Source organism: Pteropus medius, unplaced genomic scaffold, assembly GCF_902729225.1.
Source record: "Pteropus medius unplaced genomic scaffold, Ma_sr-lr_union100, whole genome shotgun sequence".
Classification (NCBI taxonomy): domain Eukaryota; kingdom Metazoa; phylum Chordata; class Mammalia; order Chiroptera; family Pteropodidae; genus Pteropus; species Pteropus medius.
This window is the reverse complement of record NW_024349800.1, coordinates 14,189,912-14,211,051: the sequence shown is the minus strand read 5'-3', so window position 1 is coordinate 14,211,051 and position 21,140 is coordinate 14,189,912. Positions and strand designations below refer to the sequence as shown.

The 21,140-nt window shown below is 37.1% G+C and overlaps 1 long non-coding RNA gene across 2 annotated transcripts; it reads right to left on the bottom strand.

Moving 5' to 3' along the window:
- Positions 1-7,167: 7,167 nt before the first annotated feature.
- LOC120621505 (uncharacterized) lies at positions 7,168-20,891 on the bottom strand. Of its 2 annotated transcripts, none has more exons than XR_005658174.1 (3): positions 20,831-20,891; positions 15,726-15,881; positions 7,168-8,848 (listed from the first exon to the last, which is right to left on the bottom strand). It is a non-coding gene; the product is annotated as an uncharacterized LOC120621505 (long non-coding RNA). The 2 variants fall into 2 exon arrangements; XR_005658175.1 differs by lacking the exon at positions 20,831-20,891 and adding an exon at positions 16,038-16,124.
- Between the last annotated feature and the right edge of the window lie 249 nt (positions 20,892-21,140).

Genomic DNA, 21,140 nt, shown 5'->3' with positions numbered 1-21,140 from the left:
TTACTGCTGGTCAGTAGAATTCTATTGGTTATTGTGCTATGGAGTACTGTGTCCCTTAGCTCCAGTGAATTACTGTGGTCTTTTCTGAATGTAACTCTAAGCTTACTGTGGATTGTACCCAGTTTGCATGCATAATTACAAAGTCTCCAGTAATTATGTTTATCTCTGCATACTTTTGAACATTTTATAATAGAGAAAATATTTGCTGGAGGAAATGCTCATCAAAACATTATTTGTAAGAATATTGCTTACACAGATCTTTCTCAATGTGTATTACTGTGTTCCATAAATAACAGTGTTAAACACTACAGTATCCTTGGGAGGTAGTCAAGTGGGGATATTACATTCATTTTTTTTTTTTTTTTTTTTTTTTTACAGTTTGGGAAAACTAAAGCCTCTCTTGGTTTACCATATTGAGTTCGCCACACTCATTTCTGGGCTTTCATAGAAGTTGTCATCCCTATAAGTTTGTGAGCTCTAAACTAACTGAGACTGTATTTTAATTATTTTTTGAAATAATATTCGGGATTTTCTTAGCAGAAATCTTAGCAAGTGCAATATAAAGAATAAAAGCTGTCAGCAATTCCACTAAAAATATTTTGGTGTTTAAAAGCCTTTTTATGCTTATATTTAGTGCTTTCTACACATTACTGTACACATGAGTTAACTATAGATCATATTAAATGTAGATTCTGATTCAAGAGTTAAGGCCTGAAAAATCTGTATTTCTATCAAGCTCCCAGGGGATGTTGAGGCTGATGGTCCATGCATCACACCTTGAATATCATGTTCTATGTTATTATCTGCTGCTATGGCTGTATTAGAATGCATTATAAATGCTCTTTAAAAATCTTTGACAGTCTTCCCCAATATATTTGTGGAAAGCTTTTCTTTCTTTCTTTAAAATTATCCTGAAATGGGGACTTGGTGCCTAGTTTGGTGGTTATGATGGTGTTTTCATAACCAAAAAAAAATTGTTTTATGATTCAGGAAAGAACATGGAAGCCTTTTCTGAGTGATGATCAAAGAAAATTGGTGAAGAGTAACATGGCTGGTAAAAATGACAGAATTTAGAAAAGAAATATTTTAGACAATCACTGCAAATGGCAGAGGTGTGAGGGCATCATTAAAGACGAAAAGCATGGAAAGTAGGGTCTAGATAGATGCAAACTTATGACACATCAAGAAAACCTGGGAATGGGAAAAAAATACAAGGCTTGACAGAAGGCTAGGTTTTTTTGCTACTGTGTTCTCTTAATGAAATGTTATCTCTTTGAGCAAATCACTCAGGGCATTTGATATTCCAGCTATCGCACTGAGTGCACTCAATATTTATCAAAGGGTCATGGTGATTTCAAAGGATTGGTTAATACTTCTCTTCTACTTTATGTATAGATTCTTTGATTTAATACATTTCATTTTATCACAGTAAGGAAAGTGGTGTTAGTATATGTTGTCACCCAGACCTAGAAATAATTACTATCATGCACTAAACTTTGACATATAAGTTTTACTAATAAGATTATTCTTGAACTAATATGCTTTGCCTTTGAATGAATGAGAGAAACATACTGCTTAAACCCACTTACCACTTAGCTTGCTATATATATCTATAATATCTTTAAACAAAATGGAAGAATTATAATATTAGCTGGAATTGTACAGATATTTTAGCAACTGTGTAAGAACGAGAAATAAACTAATTCATTCTCTCTTATATTTAACATGATCTATTGAATATCTACTATGTAACTGATAAGGTGCTGGGGAAACAAAGATGGAAAAAGATTGCCTCTGTCCCTACAATCTAGCAGGGGAAGAGCTTCAGAAATAAATGAAAGCAACAATGTAATAGCTGTGATAATATTATGGGTGCACAAGAGGAGGAGTGACCACTCTTACTTGGGAGGAATCAAGAGTTATGCCAAGATGGCATGAGACCTGAGAAGTAAAATATGAACAATTCTCATAATTCTGCTATATGTTAGGCATTGTGCTAAGAACTGCAGGAAATGGGGTATAATGTGTAAGTTTAATATTTATTCAACAATGTTTACAAAGTACATTATTCCATCTAATGTAATGAATTATAATCTCTATTTTTAAAAAGTTTATAGTCTCATTTACAAGATATATACGTTTGTGTGTGTTTGTGTGTGTGTATGTGAACACAGAAATATGTAAGTGCTAAGTGAACATAGTGCAAATAAGTGGTAAAGGAGGGACAGAGCACTGTGAACTCAGCTGATCCAGGAAGGATACAGGGTGTGGGTAGGATATGAGTAGGACCTAGGTTAGTGGAAAGGTGGCTATTTTCATTGGAGAGAAGGACAAGGCAGACACATGGGCACAGGAATACATCACAGGATGTTTCTGTGCAAGAAACAGAAAACCTAAGAGAAACTGGCTTAAGCAATAAAGAAAATTTGTTACTCAGAGAACTGAAAAATATAGCGGTAGGGTAGGCTTTAATGTACTTAATCCAATGGTCTTTGGCTCATTTCTTTGTGATTCTCTCAGCTCTGCGCTCCTCTATATTCTACCTTGTTCCAGGCTGTTTTTTACTCAAAGTAGCAGACAGAAATGGCTGCAGTATATCAATAGGCAAGAATTAAGGCTCACAAAATTCCAGGCGCAATTCCTGAAATTCACTCTTACCGGACTGTCTCAGCCTATTCTCTGCTCCCGAATTTATCCTCGTTATAACTAGATTAGCACTGGTAGAGAGTCAGCTTCTCAAGAAACACAAGAAGTTTCCATTTAGAAATAAGGGGACCATTGAAAGGTGGGGAATGGATATCAGATAAGCAGGCAGTGAGTGGCAGCTACACCTTGTTCAGAGGATGTTCTGCCCTCAGGACACATTTTCACCTTTTTTGTGCCATCGTTGCTGAGTGCCATATTCATATGGCTTGTGAACACTTAACCTGCTCATTTTCATCGTGTCTGGTTCCTCAGGTACAGTGTAAACTTTTTGAGGGTAGGACACATGTCTTAGTCATCTCTGTATCTCTAGCCCCAAGCAGAGAGTAGTCACACAGTAGGCAATAAATCAGTGCCATTTAATAAATCAATGTACAAAAGAGCTTGAATATGGCTATGGTAGGCACAATAAGAAAGAGAGACTGAAGTTAGGAGCACATTGTACACTTGAGGCTTGAGTTGAAAGTAGTTCGGTCAAGGGCAGCATTTTCCAAAGCGTATTCCAAGAAATACTAGTCTCACGTGATGTTCTTGGAAAAAGAGTTAGTGATCAAAACAGTTTGGGAACTATTACATTCAGTGTTCCCCACACATGCTTCTAAAGAGTGTTGTCATATGTATTAAGGTGTTATACACATATTATCTTACATGAAAAAAAAAATGCTTATTGTATTTAACCAAATAGTTCTCAAAATCATCTGCCATATGCCCATTCCTCATGCTTCTCCACGTAATACCTACTAATGTTTTGTGGAAGAGTATCATGGTTCTATAAGGAAATTATCACTTGTTCCTGTATGAGACCAAGAACATTTCTCCCTGTACATTTGTAACAGCAAAAATAAGATCGCTCTTCTTTCTCTCATCCACTGTCCATAGCAGTTGGAATGGATTCCTGGGTTCCTTTGCAAAAGGTAAGGACAGGAAGGGGCTCCTGATCACAGCCATTTCTCCCTCTAGTCCTCCCCGCTACGAAGGTAACAAAAAGGCATCCCGCCCCTCAACACACACACACACACACACTCTCAGCCCCACAAAGTAACAGAAAGTGAAGAAAATCCTAGCACTTCCCTGGATCCTCATAGCCTGGGGCACCATCACATCCGGTGTTAGTAGACTGCTTGAACTGATTTAAACCTAGTGTGACAATGCTGCGACCTGCTTGTCCTCTAATTCTCTACCAACTGCGGACAGAGAAAATAAAATTATTCCTGGACAAAAGTGACTCTAGCTTTATGTGTGTAACTCTAAGAGGTTTCTTGTTAAGAATGCCTAATGTAATCACCAATACAAGAAAAGGCAGTTTCTAATTTGTATATCTGTTCATTCGTAAGGCAATGAATTGAGATTATAATTTTTATTGTGGAAAATTCTCAAATATTAATAGAAGCAGGAAGAATAATATTGAAAATCTTTGTACTCATCACTCAGCTTGAACAATTATAACATTTGTCAATTGATTTTTATTTATACTCTCCCATCCTTTCTGTTTATTTTCTAAACTATTTTAAAGCAAACTCCAGATGTTATGCCATTTCAACAGTAGATTCTTGGGCATATATGTACACCTTATCAGTTAGAGATGGATAGCATGATATATATATCATGCCATTATCACACCTAAAAGAATTAATAGCAATTCCTTAATACCATCAGATACCTAGTTCATATTCATAATTCCCAAATTATCTCAAAGCTACATTTGTACAATATGCATGGTCAAGTCAAATCAATATCCAAACAAGGGCTCATACATTGGGTTGTTATCCCTTATAGCTCATTCTCGATTTTTAGTCCCCTTTTTCCTTTTTTCACTTTTGTTGTTAATTTCTACTTTTTTTCTTTTATACTAGATGTACTTTTAATGTCATTTTTTTAGGACTTATTGTTCTAATATAATCACAGGATATGGAAAATCAAATAAGTATATCATCATTTAAAATTTGGGTAGAGTATATACTAAATTAAATGGACCTTACATCCTTAATGTGCTGAATGTCACTTATTTATCCCCATCTCCAGCTATTTCTTTGTAAAAAAAAGCAACAGCAGCTCAGGAAGCATAGTTTCTGAGTAATAATTATATTTTATAATTTTATATTTATAATTTATTATTCCTATAAATAAGGCAAAAATATCTACTGATTTCTGGCCATAACAATGCCCATTTTTCATGAAATGAGTCAAAACCTTAAGTGTTTTTCTCAAAAGTTTTGCCTATATTCACCTAGATTCCTTAATTTATTATTTTAAATTATTAGAGCAATATTACCCACATTTGTTTCTTCTTTCATATGCCATGATTGGGAAGAAACTTACAAAACAAAATCCAAGGATGATTTTCAGAAGCAAGATTCAGCCTTCTTAAGAGTTTTGCCAGTCAGTCATCCCTTTTTCAGAAAAGCTACATGCTAAATGGGTCACTTCATTGGCAAAGGCAGTAATTTCTGAGCCTTTATTTAAAAGAGATGAGGAAAGAAAGATAAATTGTATGGAGAATTAGTAATGCAATCTTTCCATTGCAGGTATTTCCATTGATTAACTATCAGACCAAGCATTTCCCTAAATTCAGCAAACCAACTCAATCTGTCTTTTGACATATTTTTTGCAATTTGTTAAGGCTTCTGGCCCAATCAAGAACGCAAAACATTGACTATTAGTGTAGGTTTGATTTGCAGGTTGGAATTATTTTACATAGAGAAATCTATACATTGCATGATAACTTCACAACCCAGTTAATCAAAATATAACAGCCAAGGAATGTGCCAGGAAGTCTTAAATTGGCACACAAATGATTTATAAAGAAATATCTATCATTTTTCTTCCTGCTTTGTTAAAACCGTGATACTCCAGAGCATGAACGTGATACTCTACTCAAGTTCATGCTCTGAACTTGAATAGAATAGCTCCCCTGTAAGCCATATCTTTCTAACATAGGTTAGAAAATTTTTTCTCCTTTTAAGTACACATTAATTATGTAATCATTTGTCATCACCAGCTGCTGATTTGGGGACTATTTAGAAGAGTGAGATTGTCTACCTCCAATCTCATTTCTTAGGACATCTTAAAGTAATTTTGAGTTAAAAATTCTATGCACTCACTGAAACAAACAGGAGGAATAAAGCTGTCAGTTTTCTAGCCACATGGAACATGCTATTCTACAGTGTTATCTTGATAAAGAACCTCTGTTTCATAAACCATCAAAAAAACTAGAATTTAAATGGCTGGTGGAAGAAACATGGCATCAATATGTCTTTAAACAGAGGTCGGAGAGAAGTTAAATTACTGACTGACTGGGTAAAAAAATCTTTCCCCTGACATATAGCCTAATTTTTCAGTACATCGTCAGACAAGATGGTGTGGCTGTATTCATTTAAATCATTTTATATCTACATTTTGCTTTATACTAAAAGGGGATGGGTAAAATGTGACGTTGGTGCTCAAAAGGGACAGTTATATATAAGTAAGAGCCCCTTTCTTGACACATGGCTATTTTTCAGAGAAGAAACCATCTTTCCTGCAGGACAGATGAAACCAATCATGTTGAATATATACATGAGTCATCTCATGGTTTTATTCATCTCTACTAATAGGCATATCTCTCAATCTGCAACTGTAATGGCTTCTGTCCAAATGGGCTCTCACTACACACATGAGGATTTCTTGCCCCTCTCTTGTTCATAACCAACGACTTGTGGGTCATGGAATTTAAGCATTTGGCAGGAAAAACCAGACTGGTAGGCTGATGGTCCTGGCTGGCAGCCTAGGTTCGGACTATGCCCAGAAGAAGGAAAGCTCAAAGGGTTACAGAAGTTTATAGCACAGTAGACACTTATTGACATAGTACATACTTATTGACTACTGTCTCTATACACTAACTGTAATCTCATTTTCTATTGATAAGGCAGAGGTTATATTTTTAAAAGACAAAAAGAAACTGGTTAATTATAAAATTTTAGTAAAACTGGGGATGACACAAAAATGTGACACCAGTACTTCCACTGGGTTATTAGTGAAATAAAGTATTGCACAAAAACTCTAGGACTGAAGAGGGTCAAATAGAAGAATGGCCCCTGATAAAGGGGCTGCCCTGGGCTCCATTTCAGCTTAGAGATTGAGGTCCATAAAGGAACAGGAGAACGGTGTCTTCAAGAACTAAGCAGATGAAACAGTCTCTGTTAATAAATGAAAGAAACTTAGATAGGGTAGTTATCTCTCTTCTGTGGAATCCTCATTCAGTTTCCTGAAATTTAACATCAACTTGAACACTCTATTCTAGGAGTACCAGAAAGAAGCACCAGGAAAACCCCTGGTGTTCCTAAGACAGAGATGGTCAAAACCATCACGGAGTGCCGCCTCCCTTTACATGCTATGGCAGACACTGCTGATGGTTGCCTGCCTGTGTTTGCTCAGCCCTCTTTCCCTTTGAGAGATCCCTGGTTTGTTTTGTTGTTGTTGTTGTTGTTGTTGTTGTTGTTTCTGGCTTGCAATGTGTGTCATGAAAAACCAATTTTTCCCCAGCCATATTAGCACCAGAGGACAATGTGATGAAGCAGCTGCCCATTGGATGGAGCTTTTAAGACAACACACAAGGAGACAGAATCAGGCCGTGCACACCCTTGGGTCCTTCCCTTTGTCTTTCATGGAATATGTACCCAACTCTGGTTGGTGGCTATGAGGTGAAAGCCATACTGTCTTGGTTTGTTCAGGATGCTATTACAAAGTACCACAGACTGGGTGGCTCGTAAATAGCATAAATTTATTGCTCACAGACCTGGAAGCTGGATGTCTGAGATCAGGGTGCCAGCTTGGTTGGATTCTCCTGAGAGCTCTCTTGCAGGCTGCAGAAAGCCAACTTGTGGTGTCCTCACATGGTAGAAGTGGAGAGGGAGCTCTCTGGGGCCTCTTTTATAAGGGCACTAATGCCAATCACAAGTGCTCTGCCCCCGTGACCTAATCACCTCCCACAGGCCCCATTTCCTAATACTATTACATTGCCCATTAGGCTTCAATATTTGAATGTTGGGAAGACACCAACATTCATCCTATAGCACATACATTAAAAAAAATGACAAAGCTGAAAGCTAGAAAGAACTGACTCCTTCATGGCACTGTAGAATGCTATACCAGTCCTGGACCTGGCTCTAACTTTTTTGCACTAGAAAATAAAGACTCAATGTATTTAAACCTAAGTTTTAGAACTTTCTGTGGCTTGAAGTCAAACTCAATCCTCAAGTGTATTTAATTCATTAACATAATGTATTGCATACATTAACTCATTAACAATTGATGATATAAAATCCTCTGGGGTAAAATTATTACAAAAGCAAAGTGAATTTCCTAACATCAAATCTTTTTGTTATGTGAAATTTTCCCTCTCCTTCTTAAATCACAAATCCAATTTTCCCCAAGTCTTTCTGGCCTCTCCTCTCCACCTGCACCTCCACGTTTTTATATCAGATTTTTCTCACCTGAACTATTTTCAAAGGCCTCCTGATTCTTCGCTCAACATTCAGTCTCATTCATTCATTTATTTATGCAATAACTCTTTACTGAATGTAAAGTGCAATAGTAGGTGCTAGAGAAGGAATAATGATGTAGATAGACGTGGCTCATGTCATTAGACATTTTGGATTCTTCCTACTTACTGTCATCAGTGAGCCTCCAAAAATGTATATGTTTATGATCATGGTGTTTCTTATTTAAAATCCTAAAATAACTTCCCATGACCTATAGATAAAACTAAAAACTCTAAGTTTTACATAAGATCTTTCCGAACCCTGCACTATGCTAAATTTTCAGTCTCATCTTACCACCTTCCAGCATCTTCTTTCTCCCAGGTTCTCTATTTTCAAGTTCACTGAACTTCTTGGTGGGTAATGTATTTAAAGTGCCTTATGCAAGGCTGGCTTAAATAGGCACTTGGAAGATGTGGCTTGCTTTCCTCAGCCCTTTCTCAAAGACACCATACACTTTCACGCCTTCTGAGTTTGTATATCGTTTTGCCTGAAATTTCTTGTTCACTTTAGCTCCCAGAAGATCTTCTATTCAGAGTTCAAGATTTAGCTTCAATACTGTAAGCTCTCTAGGTGTCCCCGATGATGTGGAGAGTCCATTGTTATACTCTGTAACTTCCTTCCATATCCTGGAACAGAGAAGTTACTAAAAATGTTGAAAAGAATTACTTATAAGTACACTTAATTCGCTTCAAATAAATTAAGTTTCTGGTAGTTGACCATTGGTATTAACGTACTATTAGAAAGAGATGAAGGAAGACCCCTCAGAATTGCCTATCGGGAAGTTGATTATAACAGAGTCTCAGCAACCCAAAAGCAGCTAAAATGTTCAGCTCTACAATGGTCTGAGGCAATGAGAGCAACTAATGCAGCAAGTGCAATTTTGCAACAAATCAAATTAATTCAATATATATTAAGCACCTAATGTGTGGACCTACGTGGAACTGCAGACCAAGTAGATAGATTGGGGTTTACCTAGGGAGATGAAGGGAAGGAAAAGGTGTAAGTATAATCAGGCAAGAAAATAGAAAGAATAGATAAGAAAATAAGCTTTCAGGCCCTTGGATTTAGATTAGATATGGAAAGAAATGAAAACCCAGAGAGATTGACAAAACTGGGAGAAAAATCAAGAGATGAAGCATCTTTATGTCTCAGTGCAGTCAAAGAATCAATGTAGCAGATATAATGAGTGAATATACTGGAATTCAGGAGACCATGATTAGGAAATGAGAAATCTGAGTTAAAGGCTTCAGTGAGGAAGCCGTCCCTGGGGATGACAACATCCCCTGAGAGCAGTCAAGGGTATGGAGTAGAATAAGATTGCCAGTTATTGAGGTGAGAAGGACAAGGGACCGTGAGCCTGGAATGTCGGGCTTGTCCACATGGACAAACAGGTCATCTAGGAAAATGGCTGGACTAGGGGTAAAGATGAAAAATGTAAGGAGAATAAAGGACTCTCTGTATTTGTGGAAGAGGGTAGTCAAACTGAACGATTTAACTCTACCAGGACAAAGGATATTTACACAATGAGGGGAGAACGATACTTTGGAGCAGTCCTGGGAATTTCCTCCCCTCCATATCATGTGCAGACAGGTACCAAAGCCTAGTGCTGAAAAGGGCTAAGAGAAATTGTATTCTTGGGAGAAAACCAGGTTTGAATCAAATCAAGAAGGCGTGATAACTTTTTTGTGAAGATAATTAAAATGATGGAATTTGTGTTCATCATGAAATGTAATTTCTTAAAAATATAAAATATTGTAAGAAAGTTGAATAGTAGGAGGCTGGCCAGGGGTGAGGAAACAGAAAATTATTAGTATGAAATAATAATGGAAAATGGATAGCCGGAAGAATTTGTTTTATGTTTTTGGGGGTGTTGTTGTTGTTGTTGTTGTTGTTGTTGTTTTGGTTTGGTTTGTTTTTTGTTGTTGTTGTTGTTTTTTTGCAAGAATGATAGGTTGTGAGTTAACTGACATCAAAGTTTTAAGGAAAGAGTGGAAGCAAGTGTTTTGAAGACTGACTTAGGCTGAGTATATCCTAGAATAGGGAGCGCTTGCCTTCTGTGGGCTTTATTCTGGATCTGTAAGTAAGCATTGTTGAGAAGCTGTTGTATCTTTAACGAAATTCTAATCCCAATGGATTGGAACTAAAATTACAAAGTCTCCAGGTTCCTACCTCCTGGTGGGAACCTCCTAATGGAGTGGGGGATGTAAGCTTATGCAGGAATATGCTGTGGCCTGGATTGAATCTCATCTTGGAGATGCACCTGACGGCATTAGCCATGGATGATGCCCAGGAAAAGGAGACTCTCACTGTCACTTCCGGCTATTTTCTTCAGATATTTTATACTGATCTCATTGAAAAGATCAGAAAATTAACTAATCATCGTGTCTGACACATGAGAAGCACAAAACAAACATTTGTTGAAGAATTAATATGAATTATAGGTTTTAACTTTCTGTGAAAAGTTTCGATAGCACATTTTCAAATTGCTTAAAAGAATCATAGGAAATACTTCTCATTCTTTCTGACTGCCCTGTATCTGAGCCACTTCTCTACTTGAGGGAGTTCCCATTTTTTGAGTTAGAGTTAGAAACTTATGCCAGCTCCTCATTTTTCCAGCCTGCCTTGCAGGTCAAGAGCATGCATGAGACCTAAGCTTAGCCAGTGAGATGCAACTTCCCAGACTTTATGCTGTGATCCAGAATGTGAAATGGCAAAGAAATGTTTCTTGGGGCAAGGGCTATGGCAGCAAGATTAATTTTCCAGAGCAGTATCTGTAGCAGCACCAGTTCTCTGTGCTGGTGGTGTCAGCAATGTGAGCTGCAGAGCACTGTGCTTAGTGACAAAGGAAGTCATGTTCTCACCCAGCCAGTTCTGCATGAGATTTGTTCCATCGTAACTGACTATGCATCCTCTGGCCCTGTTTTTTCATCCCTACATGAATCCTACCTAATATCCTTTCAGTAAATTCAATTTCTCCTTAAATCCAATAGATTTGGTTTTTTATTCTGGCAACTAAAAATTTTACTGATTTTGATGCAGAAGTGGGACGTTGAAAGTAACAGAGCCTAAAATGAGGAAATGAGTAAAGGAGGAGGTGCTGCACGTGGTGTTGAGGGACCTGACTGGGAAGTTAGTGACTCTTTTTATGAGATTGCGATGCAATAGGGTAAACTAGCAGTTGCTCTTGAACACAGATCATGGACCTAGGGAGGCTTTGGTATTAGGGAAAATTGTAGAAACATCAATGTATGGCTTTCAGTGAGGGTCCATGGGAAAGAAACAAGTTAAGATGAATGACGGACCATCTTAAAAAGGAAAATGGGAAATTCAGCAGAGCAGATCAATGTGAGTCAAAAAAACAAGCTTAATTTTCTAGGCCCCTCTTAAACAATTTTTATAAAGTGGTTTCTGCCTGACAAAGTGAAAAACCCAGATGGCCAAGATTGGATTATGGATATTGCCTTCCCACCCAAGGTTATTGTTTTGAATCGCCTCAGGGCAGAGGTCATTCATCTGAGGTCTAGGAGGACGGGCATCATGTAGAAGTCCCTGGCGCGGGTCAGGAATTCTTGGGCCCACAATCTATTTCTAGAAAAGATCGTTGGCCGTGTTCTTAGCCCGTGGAGTTGACTGGAAGCACCTGAAGCCTACTGAGTTCTTACAGGAATTGTATTACCAAAGAAAGCCCAAGGTTAATAAACAATGGCCTATGGGTACTCAGTCACCAAGGCAATTCCCCAAGTTCTTGAGCTCCCACCAACGGGATACGGAATACTAAAGCTGTCCCACCCTCAGAAAGAGCATTTACCCCCATGTTTATCTCCAACACTACCATAAAGGAGAATTATGTTGGCCTGGATGGGGTGACTGCCATAGCAAATACACTCGATATTTAAATATGTCAACCACAGTAGACATTTTATTCTTATTTACATAACAGGACTGAGCAAGTGAAGAGGTAGGTGGCACAGCCTTTATCCATGCAGTAAGTCAAGGATCCAGGCTGAAAGAGGTTCTACCACATTTGATACAACTTTTAAGTTTATCATATAGGGTATCTCCACTTCAGTGAGCTGAAAGGAAGGAAAAAAGACATGTAAGCATGCATGCTGGTGGTTTTATGAGCTCAGTCTGGAAGTGATGCATGACATTTCCACTAATATTCTACAGGCTATAACTCAGTCTACATGGTTAAAACTAAACACAAGGAAGCCTGGGCAAGATGGCCTGTGTGCCCAGGAGGAAGAAGAGAACGGTGTTAGAACAGTGGCTAAGCACATCTGGGATAACGAAAAAAGAAAGATCGTTTCTGAGAGTAGAACTCGGGCTGTACAACTGGGTGACCAAGTACCTCTCTCTACTGCTGGGATAGAAAGTCCTTGCTACTTTCACCCAGCAGAATACAAGTGCTATAGACAAGAGACTGTTGTCAGTTGTTTATATCGTTTCCTTTTTAGAATCATAATTCATTGGGGGGGGAGGTGTTAAAAGGAGAATTTATCCTATTTTATATTAGATATGCTAATGATGAACATTTGTTTTTAGCCATATGCGCACAAACTATAATGGAAGAATTTAAAAATAAAAGCCCAGAGATCCTAGATATAGAATTGACTGATGAGACTTTGGGCTATCTTTCTTTAGGGAGGTGGTGGGTATATTTTACAGAGATGTGAGCACTTTGCCAAGTGTGAAAGGGACAAAGAGTATATACTTAAATTTTGGTTGGGCAAAGTATGGACCTTAAGAACCAGTTTTGATTGCTAGCCCATCAATTCCTGTTTCCTCCATTTTAACAGAGCTAAAATTTTGTTCAGATAGCCCATACTCTTCTTGACTTTATTTAGTCAACCATAGTCATATCATTCCCTCTGCCTGTGGCATAGAGAAGGACATGTGATACAATTCTGGCCAATAAAACATTAGGGGAAATCGGCAGAATGTCTTCAGAAAAAGATTTTATTACTGATAATAAAAGATTCATTGTTAATAAGGAATCTTCTCCCCCGCCCCATTGGACTTTATTGTGCATGCATAGGATACTGTGCCAACATTCTGTGACTGTGAAGAGAATTGGACTGAGACTAAGTCAACAGGAGCATAACAGAGCCAAAAGATGGAAAGAAATAATCATAATACTGCTAAGTCACTAAATTAACTGGCCTGCAAGCCACCAACTAAGAGCCTTTAAACTTTCTATTATGTAGGATAATACATTTTTATTAGTGTTTAAGACATTCTGAGTCAGGTTTTCTATTACTTTTAGCTGAAAAGCCCTTAACTGATTTGTGCTATTGAGTCCAAACATCTCATATCACACATGGGGAATGTAAGGTTTAGTGCCTTGTCATAGAAAATACATTGTTTATATCTGATAAGTGTGCACTATCCTTTGTGAATAAAGGTAGTATTGGACACATGTCGTAAATAACGTGTGTGTGTGTGTGTGTGTGTGTGTGTGTGTGTGTGTGTTTCATGAGGATGATAAATTTAGCTTGATCCACCTACATTTTCTCAACAAGTTTTCCTTGTAACTGAGGACATACCTTTGATAGCCAGTTGGCTGGAGTCAGTGATAGTACTTGGTTATGAAATGGATTGAAGTTACGTCAGAGTAGAACACATTGTCTTGGCCTCATTAGGATGGTGGGCTAACCATCAGAAGTTATGCTCACTCTCAGTATAAATAAGTTCATTAGAAGCCCTATAACATGGAAGTAATTGAGAATTCTCCTTCAGGTTCTGTTTTACACTAGCTCTATTGCTTTGGACAAATAAATAGCAGAAATAAAGCTTTGCAGATGTGGGTGGCTTACATGTTATTTTAAGATCCAGTGTCTGGTTTTTGTTTTGTTTAGTAGCCCAAAATTTCTTGTGAATGCTTCTGAAGTTACTGCAGATTATTTTCTTCCCATTCTATTATATTATACTCTACTTCCACCTTTCAATTATTGTGAATATGTAATGACAAAAATAACTACTATAAATAATGCATTGACTTTTTATATCTTCTTTCCAACAAAGAAAAATTCATGCTGAGCTGCAGGGAAAACTGGTTGGCAGCTGCTGCAGAATCTCAAGAGACAAAGATGTATGGACTGTTTGGAAAGAAGCAGTTTTACCTCCTATTGGGATGAAATGGGAGGAAATATGTATAGCAGTCGTATCGATGTTCCACAATTGCACCCCACTTCCATTTCTTAACATGGACAGTCTCCTAACTGAATGTGAGGAATATCTAGAAATGCCAAAAGCAGTCTTCCTTTGCTTTTTCTTCTCTCTAGGGAGTTTAAGGATACTCAAGACAGTGCAGGCAACAGTCTGGACTTGCACAAATTTGGGCAGAATATGTAATAGTTTTACTCCTTGAGGCAAGGCATTCATTCCATAAAATCTTAGCTCACCTTCTCAAGGGATGGATCATTCTGGAAACAAGATGGGGTTTGGAACCAAGAGACCTGGGATAAAGGCCCAGCTTGCCACTTAAGAGCTTTATAATGTTGCTTAGGTAGCTTTACCTATCTCTAAAATTAAGATAATAATAGCCAAGTTATTCATTCATTCATTTCCTTGTTTTCTCATACCTTGTTCAAAACATTTGAAGCAGATTCTGAAAAAATTATATATGCAATAATCACCTGAGGCTGATGAAACAAAAATAGAAAATCAGAACAAAGGAAAGAGCGAAAGCACGCTAACTATAAAGGCAGATATAATAGCCATAGACATTCATCACATTAGACTCTGAGGTTCCTAGAAGCCAGGGCATGAAGGGGAAAATGAGGCTGTATATATTTGGGTTTCATTAAGGAGAGTGAATATCAGTTCCTCTGAGGACTTATAGGATTTTCCTGGCACGGCATTCTCAAAGAAATTGAAACATAAGGATAATAATGCCCAACTCCCAGAGTTGTTAAGAGTATTAAGCATGTATAAAAGTCTTTATAAATTGCAAACTATTATTTAACACTAATTAATTAAACATATTTCCAGAAACTGAATTTGAAAGCAGATAGCAGAGTTTTAACATCTTAATTCTTTTTAGTGGAAAGGATTTCTGTAATATACTCTGTGCTTTCCTGTCTTCTCAAGCAGATCACACATGTCATAATATCACTTTTGAAAGAGACTTGAGAGTTGATGATGATAAATGTCAACGATTGTGGTTTGTAGTATCTATATCTGTAAATATAGATCTGAAAATAATTATGTGGCATATAGGGATGAATGGAAAGGACTACTCCAATGGGTCTCACACTTGCTTTCTAGGAAAAAAAAATCACTAATATTTGTTTGCCTTTAAATAATTTGACTCTCAAGGGTAGAGTGAAAAATGTGCAGCTGTTGACCTCTTGAGCAGTGTAACACAGCTGCTTTTCTGTAAAACTAATTAGTGAACCTAAAGTTGAAGCAAGCAGCCTTCTCCCAAGTGATTTTCTCATCCCCCAGACAATCTTCACGGTCCCCATGTCCCTTGCCCCTCAACGTCATGCAAAGCATTACCTTTAGTTTCTGCATCATAACTCAAAGTTCCAGGGGTATCTTCTTGTCAGCTTATAGTTCTTCTTTTACGTAATCTACCCAGTTTGAGGATGTGGTGTGGAGAAGGAGTACATCTCAGCACTTTCAAGAAGATGTCCAAAGGCAAAGGGTGGTAGCCTGTTCCAAAGCCAATCAACATTAACAACACTTAACAGTTGCGTATCAGTTTAAAAGCTCACAGAATACTTTCTTATACATAATTTTATTTAATCCTCACAATTACTCTTTGAGTTAGTTAGTATTTCCTCCATTTGCAGATGGAATAAGAGATACCTGTATCTGAATCCTTCCTCTGCTCCTTATTAGCTATGAGAGCTCAAGCAAAACTATTTAATGTTTTTATGAATCGGTGTCCTCACCTATAAAACAGGAATAATATACCTAAATTATTGGGTTACAGTAAAGACTGAATGAAGATAATATCTGTGAAGCATTTTAATGGTGTCATACATAGAGTAGGTGCATAATAATGATGACAATAATTATTATGTTATCTGAACGAAACTCTTGCAGCCACAAAAAAATTACAAATTATATATAAAATGTTAAAAAGTCATTGGGGGTCACAGTCATGTTCTAATAAAATCTTTTCTCAGGTAATATTATTTTCCTGATAATACTTATTCGCAATTTGAATTAGTGAATAACATTGGTTAAAAAAAAATAGTCCACAAATGCAAGCCTATTTCTCCAGAATAAATCATAAAACCTCAGACTCTTTCTATGAAGCCACCAAGATGTGATTAAATCCAGTGAAAAGCATTTCTGTCTCCGGGCATGGTTGGTTTGTGTTCTATAGTCAGTGCTTAGATACAAGGCAGCCACAATACTCCAGGACCATGAATTTTAATCTGTAATATTCTCATAGTATAGGAACTTTGACCACTTATACATAAAACCTTTTTTTATTTGATTCATCTCAGAGGCATTGAATTATCTTGTAAGTATCATCTATGTTATAATGCCCATAATAGCCCAGCTTCTTCAGGTTGGTAAATTCTTTAGAGGTGATTTATCTAAAAACATTTTCAGCACCATCCTAATGTGCTGAATCTTTGTCTCTAGTTATTTGCATTTGTAATAACACACCTTATTTTAAATTGCCAGCCACAGCCTTGAGAAATCACACAAACTGTGGTCACTGTTTGCTGATATAATCCAGCCTTTTCAGCCAGTCCTAGCTCAGACTTGGAGAGCACTTTGATCTTTTCACTGAGAGGCACATGGTGCCTGTGTCAAATATCACCAGTGGCACTATTTCACAAGTTGTTGTACCCAAGTTGGCATAAGGACTGGGCAGAAGTTAAAACTCAGAGTCAGGGATAGATATACAGAAGTAAACACTGAGAGCCAAGCATACCTGTGCCAAAAGAAAGTTGTAATACAGGGAGCAAGATAAGATACAGAGCCAGAGTCCAGGCAGGGGTCAGAGGACAGTGACAGACAGCACAGCAGCTAAAACTGCCATCCGTTTGCTAAAGCTATTCATATTGGACCACTGGGGAGTAGAATGTATTACATACAGGGCATGCAATGTCTCACAGATGCCACTTACAGCAAAAATGACTCAGGATGCAAAGAATTTGAACACCTATTGTTTCAAAGCCTTTCTATGGTATCAGGTAAATACATCTAAAACTCATTGGCTTAAGGCCAGTTCATTCAATGATAAAGTTACCTATTTGTATATGAAATAAAATATGCATTCCATTTCTGATATAACCACTGAATCAATTTTTGGAAAATTTTAGATTCGAACAGGTTTCCTTTGAAATTTTACTGGTTTTGAACCATTTAAGAATGCTTAGCCAATTTGTCTAAGCGTTCTTTCACTTTAATTTCATATTTTTAAAACCTGCTCATGATAACTTTATAGATGATTCATTTAATGCATCCTTTGTGAGTGTCTTACATCCTTTAATGAATACTTTTACAAACTATATAAACTGATTAAGTGAATTAACAAATAGCCTGTTTTGCTCTCTTTTAATGAGACATTGCTGTTCGATGATAATAAAGAAAAGATCTGTTATGATTTTATTATGCAGACATCAGGAACAATGAAGTGCAATGGAGGATTAAATTCAATGGAGGATTAAATTAAACATGAGATTAAGTATAAAATCACAGTATCTGGCATATGTTAGCTACTAGGTTAATACTAGTTTCTTTCGGAGAAACGAGAAATTCATTTTCATTACCAAATTGACTTAGTTGCTCTTTCATATATACATCAGACTCAACAGATTTTTGCTAACTTTTTATTTTATGTTGAATCCTGCTGGTCTTGTTTTCATGATGTGGAGAAGTGGGACAGTAGATAAAGAAATAATCTTCTTTAGAATCTGTGAGGTTCCAATTGATTTTATTTATTTCCGTAACTCCAGTTAGAAACAGCTTCTGGATAAAGGAGCTATTTCCACTTGACCTTATACTGGTTTCAGTGTGCCTAATACTAAACCTCTAGCCTTCTGTCCTCTCCCTCTGGCCTCTGTAAGCAAAGGAGGGAGGTACACCAGATGTTCCAAGGCTTGCCTCTGCCCATAGGATATGCTCTGAGCAAGGAAGCCAATTCAGTTTTGCTCTAATGCATTCTTTGCTTCAGCACCTCTGTGTGGTAGCTGGCAAGATGAACAGGCAAAGAATAAAGAGAAAAGAATAAATGAAGTATAGGATTAGAGAATTTATTTGAATGAAAGGGTTCAAGGTGAGCAGAGTGAAGGATAGATACATAGTTCTAGTTTGGTGAAAGAAAAATGTATAGTTTTGTTTGCCTACACTTACTTCTGTATAATTACAAAGGCACAATATTGCCACAAATACTTATGAAGAGAATCGGAGTGTATGTTGGGTGGGGAAGCCTGGGTGATATAAGTCAGTGAGATAACTGGGCTTCACAGGGAGAAGAGCCAATGGTTTGAGCATATATCTAAAAGAGGTTAAAGAAGGTGTGGAAGAATGTCAGTGAGCTGTTCTAAAGATCAGATGTGCAGCACAGCATATTCAATATCAGAACAAAGTGATGAGTCAGAAAATCTAAAGAACAAAACAAAATTGAAAGGTAATTAGTAAACAAAGAAAAATGGGACAATTCAGTGTGGAAATATGATTAAAGATTAAATAAATTATGAAAATAAATGTAGAGACAGGAAAATACATAAAAAGTGATATAAAGAGGCTTTAGTTATTGTTTTCTAACAGTAATAAGCTGCTTAAGTAGGAGCATCCCACCCTTCAGTTTCTCTTTCTAACAATTATTTGTTACAGTCTTACAATTTTACCAGGGCTTTCAGTCTCATAGTCATTCAATTTGTTATCTTTTAGGGTGCCTTTTTGTTTTTAAAAAGAAAGTACTTATACATTAAGTTCAAAACCCTATTCAAATGATACATCCTGAACTACAACTACCAATTAAACACCTTTTCTAGATTTTGCCCATATAAGTCTCATAGATATCACAAGTGTGTGCGTTAGTTGCCCACCCAGTGGTCATTATCCCTTTCCTCTCTGCTAAGAGAAACACGATTTTGCGATGGGCAGAGATTTTCTGATTTCAGTCCATGGAGGATCCTGACTTAGCCCCAGAGAATGAGGCATGATTGATCTAGATCATTCATAATAATCCCATTCCCTTCCATTAGTGATTTAGTCCAGAAGTGGCATGTAAACCAGTTCTGGTCAATGAGACATCAAGGGAAACCTGGCATTTTTCCTTCTAGTCTCTAAAGGAGCTTATCCCTTCCTGCTTGTGATATTGATGCAAAGACATAATGCCTGGGGATGTGGCAACTATCTTGCAACCATGAGGCAACAAATATGGAAGGATGGCAAAGTTGAAAAGATGGAGAGTCAGCCTCCCGGGTGATCCCTTTTTATAGCTGAGGCTATTTCAGCAACTGCCAACTCCAGACATGTTACATGTGTAAGCCGCTATTTAGCTGGATTTTCTGTTACTTAAACCCAAAAGCTTTTAGTCTCTCAGTCGTATCTGGACTAGGCAATCAACCTCTAACATTCATTGTGTCTTCCAGGCCTTAAAAGAACACATTTTTTCAGTAGTTCAAGAAACTATTTAAATGAGACATCTCAAACTAACATTTTAAAAATAATTTAGCACATTCTCTTGTCACAGATCCAGACAGCTTAAGCCTGACAAGTTGTTCTACCTATTTTCACATATTATCACCTTCTTCTGGGAATATTAAAAGGAGTGTACAGGGAACGTAAAATATGAGTAAATTGCTAAAAAACCTAAGTGTATGAATACAGATATTTAAAAATAATTCCCATGTTGACTCCTGATTAATCATTTTACCTAATATTTATTTGAGAATATGCAAAGTCATAGCTTTTTGGAGAGCAAAAAGTCCATAAATATACTTTTATTTTACCTTGGGAACAAAAGAGAGGGGTAGAGTGACCTATCAGTGTTCACTCCGCTAGACAGCAACTAGCAGGACTAGAATATAATTCTTTCAAGCCAAAGCTTTTCTACTCTATCATACTGACTTCCAAAAGGAGACATAGAAATACTGTCATAATTATTAAAACCTGTTCACTAGAAAGCAGTGGCCAGATGTGGCCTTTCCTAAAATGCACCTCTTTATTATTTTTCAATTCTTCCCTTGTTATTCCTTATTCTTTTTTCTTATGCATCGTACTCGTGTTTCTTCTCTTTTCATTTTTCTTTCTTATTTTTTCACTATTTCATTTGCTTCCTCTATTCTGATTACCTAAGCTTTTCTCCTTTTCTCCTTCTGATTACCCATTCTTACTGTACTTTACTTCCTTTTATTCTTATGTCCCTTCTCCCACCAAAATCTAGCTTCTAGTCACCTTTCCACTCATTTATTTTCTCTTCTGAACATAAATTCATAGGACTTTAGCAGCTCATTTACTTTCATCAGTTTTTATACTTGTTTTTTTCTGATTCAATCTATTTTTATTTTTAACCCCTTCTCTAACACGTGCTTTTTAAAATATACACTTTAACTTTGTGTTTATTATTTTATCCAATAGGTCCTGCCATTTTCCAATGTTAGTAAAGCAGGAGTATTCATAATTACCTGAGCTTGGCCCTCTCTCTCGCCAATGCCACTGCATTCCACAGCTGACCTGCAGACTTCTGCCAGAGACAGAAAATAAAGACTATGCAAATGCTGGGGGCGGGGGGGAAGGAGGGGAACATAAGCAAGCAAAGTCCAAAGCGGTAAGAGAGCAACAAACGAGAGAAATAAAAAAGAGAACATAAATAGCATTATATCCTCCTATCTTAGAATGGTATTATTTCAGACACACAAACAGAAGAAAATGGGCAAGCTTCTGGGTTGTTAGGATTTACTACTGAAATAAGGCACAAGAAACCTGGGGTCAGGG